Source organism: Oncorhynchus gorbuscha, linkage group LG01 (genome assembly GCF_021184085.1).
Source record: "Oncorhynchus gorbuscha isolate QuinsamMale2020 ecotype Even-year linkage group LG01, OgorEven_v1.0, whole genome shotgun sequence".
Taxonomy (NCBI): Eukaryota; Metazoa; Chordata; class Actinopteri; order Salmoniformes; family Salmonidae; genus Oncorhynchus; species Oncorhynchus gorbuscha.
Genome location: NC_060173.1, coordinates 78,411,171 through 78,421,352, shown reverse-complemented (window position 1 = coordinate 78,421,352; position 10,182 = coordinate 78,411,171). Strand labels below are relative to the sequence as shown.

The window sequence follows — 10,182 nt, the reverse complement described above, 5'->3', positions numbered from 1 at the left end:
TCTTGCGACCTACCTGTTTTTGTTCATTGGACTTGAAAACAGCTGCTGTAGAAGTTTGTTGTCTGATGTTCTCAGAACCACAACGATGTCTGCAGGAAGAGCGTCTCGGGTTCTTTTCCAGAAACTCGTACACGTTGTACAAGATGTACATGACAGCAAAGGGATAATCAAACCATACCTGATAAAAAAAACTACCTATCCAACTGTATTAGTGTGCAAACACCAATGATACATTGGATACTAATCCATACATACTGCACTGGGCCTCAATTCCCAGAGCCTTCGTAGCGTTAAGATCATCGTTAGAGTGATGGGCAGCAGATAGCCTAGCAGTTAGAGTGTTTATCAGTGTTTTGTTACTTGTCATGTTTGGTGTTTTTTATGGACCCCAGGAAGAGTATCTGCTGCTTCTGTAAAAGCTAATGGGGATGCAAATAAATGTGCTTGTTTGAGAAACACTCTTAAAAAGTTGGCTCGTAAATAACGATGTACTGGTACGATCGTCGTAATGCTTAAGTTTATTCGCAACAAGGCCCTGATCTATACCGTGCCAGCATAATGGTGAATCCCAAAGCAGAGCTCAATATGTTTTGGTCTCCAGAAGTACTTGTAGTACAGATTGTCCTCAAATGTATCTGAAGAGAAAACATATTTGAAGATAACATTGAAAAATAAAAGACTAATCTTGATTAAACATTGTTGTTTTCGTACACATGACCTTGACCGTGTCTGCTGGTGAGGCCTTGTCTTTACCCACCAGAGCAGGGTTGTTTTACTGCACATGGACTTGACCGTGTCTGCTTGTGAGGCCTCGTCTTACCCACTAGGGTCTGGTTGGTGGCCTGGGGGAACCGGCTCTCCTCATCCATCAGAGAGAGCAGGCCCATGGGCTTCTGGAGGAACATGTTCAGGAAGGGATGGTTGTCCTCATACTGGCATCCAGCCCCTCGCTCTGGTACTCCGTCTAATTAAAACACAGAGAATATAGAACAGTCCACAGTTAATGGTTTCACTAAATAACCCAATTAAACAATCTAGGCTAAATAGGATTTTTGCATGTTTAAAAAAAGTTCTTAAATCAACAGCACCAGTCCAGTTCTCCTTCTTCGGCTGAAATGTATAACAAAGTCAGTTGCTGAAATTATACAGAACTGTTCTGAAATAACAAATAAAGCCACTTACTAATTCATAATTTAGTTCCATTAGCAAATAACCCAGAGGCATATCACATTATTGCATCTGCTTAATTTAGATCAAACAGTTATTTTAAATATATATTTGACCAATAAAGTGGAAGCAACGGATCTAAACCGTCCCCGTGTTTAAATCATTAACTCCGAATAATCCGCTTCTGTGTACCACTGGATTGAAGACATATTCACATGATAAAAACCACTTTCCCGCTAAACCACTAACCCTAAATCGAAGTCAACTAAAACATATTCTATGTAACACGACAAATCATGCAGAGAAAGTCACCTAGTTATGATCCGGAAATTAAGTATGCCTAGTTAAGCCTTGGTATACAAACGCTTCCAAAAGGACACATCCAGCACATATACTGTAGAGTACCGTTAAGAACACACCCTCATTCTTACACTTCAATTCTTATCTATACGTTATACATTAATAAAGTGATCAGGAATACCAGCTTTCTCTCTAATTCCCTTGAAAGGAATTGCTAGAGAGCAAACATTGAGACTAAAGGACAATGCAGCTAAAAGTGCTCGACTCATTTCTATACAGCGTCGTCAGCGAAAGCAATAAACTCCCACACTCCAGGGTAAACAGCTTCAGTAAATCAATTAAGAGAATAATAACTAGTAGTTGAGGGAGAAGAAAAAGTATCATTTTAACATCATATAAAGCTATGAAGAAGACAACACTGAAGTACAGTGTTTCATTTAAGAGACACTTCTCCTGTGATTGACGAACAAGCTGGCATACTGCATCTGGATATTTAAAGGAAAGGTTCACACATTTGGAATGTTATATTGTTTTTGTGCATCTCTGAGGGATGTTCTATCGATTCCCTGTGTCATTTCATGTTTATCTGAGTTGTTGGCGTTGAAGCAGGCAGAAATAAGTCAGGTATGATGTAGCACCGTGATAAAGTCGCTCTCGCTACACTGGAAGGTAAAAGGAATATGACTTTTCTTCTGTATGTAATCTCTCTACTTTTACAGCCTCGCTACATTATCTAGCTTTTTGTATATAGGTTTTATTTCTTTACCTACCTATTGTTCACCCAATACCTTTTTTTTTGCACTATTGGTTAGGGCCTGTGAGTAAGAATTTCACTGTAAGGTCTACACCTGTTGTATTCAGCGCACGTGACAAATCAACTTCGATTCGATTTGAAAAAATGTGCTGGTTGAAGTCAAACTGAATCTGCTCATTTGCAATGTTGATGCAAAGTTGTTCAAAGGAGTTCTTCTTGAAGTTCTCGAATCCAAAGATGACCAGGATTCCCACATTCATGCCACTCTCTGCAGCACTTCAAAGGGGAAAAACAGGACAGACGAACAAAATCATTCTTGTGTGGAACTGTCTGAGCAAATCCCAAGCAACCACATTGACTTATGAAACTTTAATGATGAACCAAGTTCAACCCAAATAGAGAATATTTTGATCTGAATGGCCAGTTCTACTTTATGGGGAAACCACAATTATGAACATTCAGAGCTCTCTGACTACAATCAATGAATCATAACATTTTATGATTAACAAGTATTGTACAAAGAGTCTGTATTTAACCGTGATCTAGACAAGTCTTTAGGTCTACACTAAACACAGACCTTACAACAGAGTGATTTCACTCCGGTATTGCTAAGATGGAGAGACACCATTTCCCATAATCCCTTCAATTACCAAGACATTAGAGGTCACCTTTTGTCTTGGTTAACAGGTTATTAACGGCAATAACAGAGTGTGCAGATGATTGAAGTGGAAACAGACCCTGTGGGCCTTCCGCAGCTCAGAGACAGCAGATGACTCCCTGACGGTCCACGCTCACATTTATGAGGGAATTATTTTGGATCAATGAACAACCCTTTACAGTCCCTCTGAAGATATTTTAATCATCTGAATATTATTTTCTCCGCACGCAACTAAAATGTATTCAACTTCTTTTGTGCCCTTTCTTGTCTCCTGCTGTCCATTAATATTCTACTCTCCGTGTTCGGTTCTCCACCCAGATAGAAGGGTCACTAGAGCTTAATAATATACAGCAACACACACACACACATATCTGAAGCAGAGTGCAACAACCAAAGACAAGAGGGACCAGAGAGAGAGAGAACCAGTGCCTTACACTTACTAGTTATTCATATCAGGCTGCAGTAGGGCATTGATGCGGTTGACTATCCAGCTGAAGAGGTGTCCGTACAGAGCCTTGGACATGGCGTCCCGGCTTTGTCTACAGTACTGGTGTGGATGATGGTGTCTCCCCGGGTTACCACACAGCGGGACGCCAGGGCCTCCATGAGCACCTCAGGGCCGATGCAGAGCAAGGCCGAAGCTGAGGGACAGAGCAGGCGCCTGTCACATACAGCAGCAAGGAAGAAACCATTTAGCAATACTGTATATGCACCAATAGGTTGGAATGTTATCATCTATTATTAAATCAAACGAAGCAAGAAAAAAATTGCTTTTGCTAATAATACTGAAGTACTGTTGTCTTACCATTTTCTAAAGCCTCAGCATTAGACACTTCACTTTTATCTGTCTGGTGTTGGGAAGTAATTGCAGTGAATTCTTAATCTCCAGGTACTGGAGAGAGACTGGAATTGTCATTAATGGCCGTACACGTGTTCCCAAATGCCTCCACCAGGGGATTCACCTGGAGGATCTTCTCCCGCAGCGTCCTGATGGTTTGCCTGGGATCACATAAAAGCAATTGTTTATACACAACTCCCTGCAGAGGCAATACAAACGAAATATGTAGGACTAAATATATCAGTGTATTAATCTGTCCATTGAATAATGAACTCCATCAAGGTGGAAAACTTAGTTCAATATTTGTGAACATGATGTAGTAGAATATGTGAAAAACTGATTCATGGGGTTTTAGCACAAAAACAGTACATTTCCCAGGCAGGTGAGATGTTGGACAATCAGGGCACTCTCTGTCTTCCCAGCTCCACTCTCTCCACTGAAACACAGGGACACATCAACAACATCTTTGTCACCGGGATGTCTCAAACAAACGCATCACTAGATCTCTAAACAAGATAATTTCACAAAGAAATGCCAATGATAACATTATCCGTATAAAACTGCATATCACTAAATATTACTTCCACACACAAGGTGCCTGGTCTTTGCAGAAGGTCATCATGTCCTGGTATGCTGCATGAGCAGCAGCAAAGATGTGTGGAGGATTGTCGGCTCGCTTCACCCCATGGCACAGCTTAGAGAACTGTGAGCAAACACACCATATTAGAATATCAATACCGTTCTGTCTTTACAGAGGTATTCACAGGAATTATGACACACAATGACACTGCTGTCATAAACTAACCTGTTCCGAATAGATGCTTAGAGTTTGAAAGGGATTGAGAGCGATAAGGATGTCTCCAACGTACGTGTATATCTGAAGCTCGTAATATCTCTTCAAGAGGTGTTTGATGAGGGTCTCCTACAGAGAAGAAGGAGAACACACATTGTGTACTGTGTAAAATACCTGCACTTACCGTCCAGAAGTTTGGGGTCACTTAGAAATGTCCTTGTTTTTTAAAGAAAAGCAAATTTTTTGACAAATAACATCAAATTGATCCGAAATACAGTGTAGACATTGCTAATCTTGTAAATTACTATTATAGCTGGAAACAGCAGATTTTTAAATGAAATATAGGCGTACAGAGGCCCATTATCAGCAACCATCATTCCTGTGTTCCAACAGCATGTTGTGTTCGATAATCCAAGTTTATCATTTTAAAAGGCTAATTGATCATTAGAAAACCCTTTTGCAATTATGTTAGCACAGCTGAAAACTGTTGTTCTGATTAAAGAAGTGATACAACTGGCCTTCTTTAGACTAGTTGAGTATCTGGAGAATCAGCATTTGTGGGTTCGATTACAGGCTCAAAATGGCCAGAAACAAATAACTTTTTGAAATGTATTTTTTATTTCACCTTTATTTAACCAGGTAGGCCAGTTGAGAACAAGTTCTCATTTACAACTGCGACCTGGCCAAGATAAAGCAAAGCAGTACGACAAAAACAACAACACAGAGTTCTCACACGGGATAAACAAACGTACAGTCAATAACACAATAGAAAAATCTATATACAGTGTGTGCAAATGCAGTGAGATTAGGGAGGTGAGGCAAGAAATAGGCCAAAGTGGCGAAATAATTACAATTTAGTATTGACACTGGAGTGATAGATGTGCAGATGATGATGTGTGAGTAGAGATACTGGGATGCAAACGAGCAAAAATAAATAACAATATGGGGATGTTGGGGGGGCTATTTACAGATGGGCTGTGTACAGGTGCAGTGATCGGTAAGCTGCTCTGACAGCCGTTACTTAAAGTTAGTGAGGGAGATATAAGTCTCCAGCTTCAGTGATTTTTGCAATTCATTCCAGTCACTGGCAGCAGAGAACTGGAAGGAAAGGCGGCCCAAGGAGGAGTTGGCTTTGGGGATGACCAGTGAAATATACCTGCTGGAGCACGTGCTAAGGGTCGGTATTGCTAAGGTGACCAGTGAGCTGAGATATGTCGGGGCTTTACGTAGCAAAGACTTATAGATGACCTAGAGCCAGTGGGTTTGGCGACGAATATGTAGCGAGGGCCAGCCAACGAGTGCACACAGTTCGCAGTGGTGAGTAGTATATGGGGCTTTGGTGACAAAACAGATGGCACTGTGATAGACTGCATCCAGTTTGCTGAGTAGAGTGTTGGAGGTTATTTTGTAAATGACATCGCCGAAGTCAAGGATCGGTAGGATAGTCAGTTTTACGAGGGTATGTTTAGCAGCATGAGCGAAGGAGGCTTTGTTGCGAAATAGGAAGCCAATTCTAGATTTCATTTTGGATTGGAGATGCTTAATGTGAGTCTGGAAGGAGAGTTTACAGTCTAACCAGACACCTAGGTATTTGTAGTTGTCCACATATTCTAAGTCAGAACCGTCCAGAGTAGTGATGCTAGTCGGGCGGGCGGGTGCGAGCAGCGATCGGTTGAAGATCATGCATTTAGTTTGACGATTTAAGAGCAGTTGGAGGCCACAGAAGGAGTGTTGTATATCATTGAATCGTCTGCCGGTTTGTTAACACAATGTCCAAAGAAGGGCCAGAAGTATACAGATTGGTGTCGTCTCCGTAGAGGTGGATCAGAGAATCACCAGCAGCAAGAGCAACATCATTGATAAATACAGAGAAAAGAGTCGGCCTGAGAATTTCTTCTGAAACTCATCAGTCTATTTGTGTTCTGAGAAATGAAGGATATTCCATGCGAGAAATTGCCAAGAAACTGGAGATCTCGTACAGCGCTGTGTACTACTCCCTTCACAGAACAGAGCAAACTGTCTCTAACCAGAATAGAAAGAGGAGCAGAAGGCCCCGGTGCACAACTGAGCAAGAGGACAAGTACATTAGAGTGTCTAGTTTGAGAAACAGACGCCTCACAAGTCCTCAACTGGCAGCTTCATTAAATAGTACCCGCAAAACACCAGTCTCAACGTCAACAGTGAAGAGGCGACTCCGGGATGCTGGCCTTCTAGGCAGAGTTGCAAAGAAAAAGCCATATCTCAGACTGGCCAATAAAAATAAAAGATTAAGATTGGCAAAAGAACACAGACACTGGACAGAGGAAGATTGGGAAAAAAAAGTGTTTTGGACAGAAGAATCTAAGTTTGAGGTGTTCGGATCACAAAGAAGAATATTTGTGAGAAGCAGATAAAATGAAAATATGCCGGAGGAGTGCTTGACGCCATCTGTCAAGCATGGTGGAGGAAATGTGATGGTCTGGGGGTGCTTTGGTGATGGTAAAGTGAGACATTTGTACAGGGTAAAAGGGATCTTGAAGAAGGAAGGCTATCACTCCATTTTGCAACACCATGCCATACCATGTGGACGGTGCTTAATTGGAGCCAATTTCCTCCTACAACAGGATAATGACCCAAAGCACAGCTCCAAACTATGTAAGAACTATTTAGGGAAGAAGCAGTCAGCTGGTATTCTGTCTATAATGGAGTGACCAGCACAGTCACCGGATCTCAAACCTATTGAGCTGTTGTGGGAGCAGCTTGACCGTATGGTACGTAAGAAGTCCCATCAAGCCAATCCAATTTGTGGGAGGTGCTTCAGGAAGCATAGGGTGAAATCTCTTCAGATTACCTCAACAAATTGACAACTAGAATGTCAAAAGGTCTGCAAGGCTGTAATTGCTGCAAGGATTCTTTGAAAAAAACAAAGTTTGAAGGGCACAATTATTATTTAAATTAAAAATCATTATTTATAACCTTGTCGACGTCTTGACTATATTTCCTATTCATTTTGCAACTCATTTCATGGAAAACAAGGACATTTCTAAGTGACCCCAAACTTTTGTATGGTAGTGTACATATACCGTCCTCTAGTCCAACAACAATGAAGTCAACATACAGTATCCAATCTTACCTCATCTAAAACCTCCAGGTTCACCAGATCATCATCAGGACTGCTCTCTATTATGACTGTTTTAGGAGTACTGATTATTTTATGTCTGTTGGCGAAAAGGACAAAATATTGGTGAAGAAAGCATTATAGTGACTAAAGAGTATAGCTAAATGACTAATAATCTGTCTGGATAGTCTGGATATAAAACCCATTCATTTAGATGGGTAGTTGGTGGCCCATAAGGGTGTTCCCCAGGGAGAACTCCACCATTATTACAGGCTGTGATTGCACTTTATCTCTGTTTGACCTTTCACTCTACAATGGGGCCTGCTGGCAAGAGGTCAGCACAGAGGCAGCTGGCGCATTGGGATAATTGGAGGGATGTGTGTGTGTGTGTGTGTGTGTGTGTGTGTGTGTGTGTGTGTGTGTGTGTGTGTGTGTGTGTGTGTGTGTGTGTGTGTGTGTGTGTGTGTGTGTGTGTGTGTGTGTGTGTGTGTGTGTGTGTGTGTGTGTGTGTGTGTGTGTGTGTGTGTGTGTGTGCAAATAGACATGTAATCAAGATTCGCTAGGTTAATCAGCACTTTTGACGAAAACAACAAGCTCTAAAATAAAACTGTTATCACCACTAAAATATTGCCCCCAGAAATTCCAGTCAAGTTCATATACTAAACCTAATATGAACAATGAAATGGGCAAGATCTCATTCACAAAGTGCAGTGTTTCCCCTATATGCGTTTAGTAGCCACCACTGCAAAATGTTAACCAAAAATATATAAAAGCATATATATTTTTTGTTGTTGTTCAGGATTGTAAAATGTTTCAGTGTGAACTTAAACGGCTGAAACCAGATAGAAAGTATGCAGAAAATATAATGGAGGAATATATTTTTTAATAACATAATCTTTGAGATCTAACAATCAGCAAAATAAAAAACAGACAGTCCGGGACAATCTAAAATACTAAAAATGCCATGGCATGGGCCCAAACATGTGTAGAATTGCAGAAAACTAATGTGTTTAATAACAGCACCAGCAGTAAGATACTCTACTGTACAGTATGTGGTGGTTGGATGTAAGTCAGACTTATAGAATTGGCACACGTGTGATCAGTTCTAGTCTACGAACCCCAGTCAGTCTGTGTCCTAAAATAAACTTGATAAGCAGTCAACAGAATAATTTCCCAATCACAATCAACTGTTCTTGAATAAAAGTTCACCGTAGGCCCAATAAAAATTATTGCATAATTCTAAATTCAGTGATAATGCAAGGTTGAACAGTTAGTATTTTCTACAAGTAAATCAATATGAGACTGAAGTGTTTTATTCCATGGATAATTGGTTTAATCATATGGGTGGAGGAGTGTTCTGTACTAAATGTTCGTCGTCGTCACACTGTTATAAATGATCCATTGGGAGAAAACCGCTTTTATTAATCTAACTTTGAGTCAGCACAATCACTCCTATCAAATTAGTTTCACTCCCCTAGCTTCTCTTTAATCACATACTTCTCATTACTTTGACTACACATCATATCTGTTACACTGGTTTGAAGGGACAGTGAAAGGAAATAAAACTCTGCCACCCACTGGTGAGAATACACATATCAGCTCATCAATTCATTAATGAGTTCTGCAGTGGGGATTCTTTTAGATTATTTTTTTTTTTTCATTTAGCAGATGCTCTAATCCAGAGCGATTTACAGAAGAAATTAGGTTTAAGTGCCTTGCTCAAGGACACATCGGCAGATTTTTCACCTAGTCGCCTCGGGATTTTTTCAGCTGAAAATGTTAGGAATTCTTTGAGGTGACAATACACTTACTTGGTCTTAAGTTTGGAGCCCAGGTCTTGTTGCTCGCAGATGAGTGTGGACAGCTGTTGACCAAGAGCCTTTGCCATGGGCCTGTTTAATGAATGGGTGTTCCAGAAGGCGGGTCACAGACGGACGAGTCTCAAAATATTTTAACCGACACCTGTGTAGCGACAGAATGCAATTACAACATCACAATACATCATAAAGGAGATCGAAAACCAACCCTGGTGAAACCTTTTCCTTGGTTTAAAACAAAACCTCTGATAACTAATTCACCTGGTGGATCTTTACATTTGAGGCGACGTCAACACATGTACAAAAACTAAATAAACAAAGAGTACAGTGACCTGAACATCTTACAAAGCTCATTTCTCTGGATTATCTGACGAGGGTGTTCTCAGTAGGGTGCTTCTATGGAGCTTCCCATCAGTGCTTCTGTGTCTGAACACTGTCCCCTCTGTGAGCATGGTCTGGTCATCACCATGGCCCCCCAGTGCAAACAGCTCTGTTTTTGGCACAGCCAAGGATGACCTCTATCTGCTATGTGCCGTGTTTAATTAGAGCTCACTCTTTGCCATGGTGGTCATGTATATCACTATATTACTGCCTTCACATATATGATGTACGATATAAATATTTTCAATCCAGAGGCTATATAATGTTGTTCAAATTATATATTTTTTTTTTACACTGGTAAAAAGTCCATGGACATGGTGTGATACCGTTTGAAATGGCGAGGGTATTTAATCCTGCTGCCAAGTACTTTCTTTTGA

At 40.7% G+C, this 10,182-nt stretch overlaps 1 pseudogene; it reads right to left on the bottom strand.

Annotated features, from left to right (window-relative positions):
* Positions 1-10,182, bottom strand: part of LOC124047356 — a 96,501-nt pseudogene that overhangs the window by 57,747 nt on the left and 28,572 nt on the right.